The sequence below is a fragment of the Benincasa hispida genome, chromosome 4, assembly GCF_009727055.1.
Source record: "Benincasa hispida cultivar B227 chromosome 4, ASM972705v1, whole genome shotgun sequence".
Classification (NCBI taxonomy): Eukaryota; Viridiplantae; Streptophyta; class Magnoliopsida; order Cucurbitales; family Cucurbitaceae; genus Benincasa; species Benincasa hispida.
The window spans coordinates 66,893,410-66,895,636 of record NC_052352.1 but is presented as its reverse complement, the minus strand read 5'-3'; the positions used below and the strand labels follow the sequence as shown (position 1 = coordinate 66,895,636).

The window sequence follows — 2,227 nt, the reverse complement described above, 5'->3', positions numbered from 1 at the left end:
ATATTTAATTTAATTTTAAATTAAATATAATAAAATTTGAGAAATTGGTTTTGAGTGGAAAAATCCCATATTAAGGGTTTTAGTGGGTTTTAGTGGAGTTTTCCACATTTTGACACCTTGCCCACTCCCTGCGGTGTTAATTGGCTGAATGTATGAGGACTTACATGTTTAAACTTGATAAATACTTCATTATTTAGATTTTTGAAGACCATGCATGCTGAAATTTGAAAATTTTCTGTAGAAAACTATAAACTCTCAAACTCTCTCCAATCCTTTATCCAATCTATCTCAATCTTGATTTTCCACCATTCAATCCAAGGTTGGGATAGTAGAGAAGACTCTCTTGGTAGTCTACTAGAGTTTTTGAGATCTAATTCGTGGAATTTAGCAAAGAGGAGAAGTGATTTTGTAAAGGTATGCTTTCATGAAACTGTCCTTTTGTAAAACTGTTTTTAGCATGTTTTTGTAACTCAAATTAAGTGTAATTAGAGTGATTAATGATTCTGTTTGCTCCCACTTTATGCTTATTTATCCTATCAATAACAGTAACAATAACGGTAACCATAATGATAAGGGTAAGGATATCAGTTAATGGGTCCCACATAATTTTGCAAACCAATCATCCTCTACTCCTCAATTGGATTACGTTCTTCGATTACAAACTTGAAAGTGGGCCCCACATTTTATTATGATTATGAAACACAAGTAAATAACAACATATGTAATCAAATAGAGCCTACTTTTTAAATTATCAATGATTTATTACATTTTCCATAGAATAAAAACATGACCTTAGTTCAACATGGAGTAGGGAATTGATGAAATCTTTGTCATCTTAGTCGAAGAAGTATATTTTAACCAGTTGAACTATATTCAAGTTGACATAGGTAAATGAATTTGTTGCGTGCTAATATATACATCAAATTGGAATTAGGAAAAAGGTGGAGGTTGGTTTTTATAAATCAAAAGGATATATATTAGAGTGGGAGGAACATGCACCAACATATGAGGGCCATCCAAGTTAGTTAAAGTTGTGACAAATAAGCAAACCATATAGTTTCTCCCCAACTTTAATTTGTATGATTGATTATCACTACGCATCCAACACCCCCCTTTTTCTATCTATAACCTAATAAACCCAATTATAGATTTAGATATTGAAACCAACACCACAATCATTAATCATTTACTTAATCAAAAAAAAAAAAACCCCCCAAAAAACAATATATATATATTATATACATTGAAATTACCAATCTTCTTATTAACAACTCCCATCTTCTCCAACTTCTCACATGCTTCAACGCCACGCCAAATTTTATTATAAAAAAAAAAAAAAAAGAAAAATCCCTTTTCCCTAACAACTTCCCCTTAAGAAACTTCATGTACACATATATATACACATACATAAATATTTTTATATATATACATACACACGTGTGCATGGTTTAGCTATAAAACATGGCCTTTCTTGTGTTAGGGTTTATGTAACTTCCTTTGCGATTCAAATATCAGAACTCAGAATTCATGGCGGATTGAAATTTGAAGAAGAAGAAGTTCTTTGGGTATAATTCTATTTATTTATTTTAATTTTTGTTTCCTTTTTGTTTACGTTTCTATGAGGGTAATGCGTCGGAAAGAAGGGTGTTTTTGTGATGCCAAAATGATTTGTGTGTTTTTTTTTCCTTTCAAAAGCATTTATCATTATTATATTTATATATTAAGTTTGATTTGTTTGATTAATTTGATTATGTGTTTTAATAGTTTCTTTTAAAAATAATATAATAAATTCATGTTATGAATTAATTGAAGTTCACATGGGTGATCTGGGTTAGTAAAGTTCTTTTTTAGTTTTCTTTTAATTAATGAATTTTCAATATGTATTTTCAAAAAAAGGAGATCGAGTCATTCCATCTTACTAATTGACATATTCTATATTTTGTTTCCATTACGCGAATTTTTTAATAGTTGTTTATTTCATTTCTCCATATAATTTATGAATAGTTAAAATTTCTTGTTTTTTCAAAGTTTAAATTTAGTCAATATCATATATTACATTTTTCTTTTTAGTTAACGTGAAAATTTCAACCTCTAAAGTCTTATTGTTTAATAATTATTTGATTTTTAGTTTTTAGATTTTTTTAAATTAATTTTATTTTTTTAAAAAAAAATTAATAATTTTTTATTTTTTTTTTTAAATTTAACTTGTTTGGCCTTATGACTATTT

The 2,227-nt window shown here is 27.8% G+C and overlaps 1 protein-coding gene across 1 annotated transcript in view; it reads left to right on the top strand.

Moving 5' to 3' along the window:
• The first annotated feature begins 1,455 nt into the window (after positions 1 to 1,455).
• LOC120076409 (zinc finger CCCH domain-containing protein 14-like) overlaps positions 1,456 to 2,227 on the top strand; it is a 5,062-nt gene continuing 4,290 nt past the window's right edge. The window contains exon 1 of the mRNA XM_039030227.1: positions 1,456 to 1,565. The gene's annotated coding sequence lies outside the window, so the exon portion shown is untranslated. The remainder of the gene's footprint in view (positions 1,566 to 2,227) is intronic.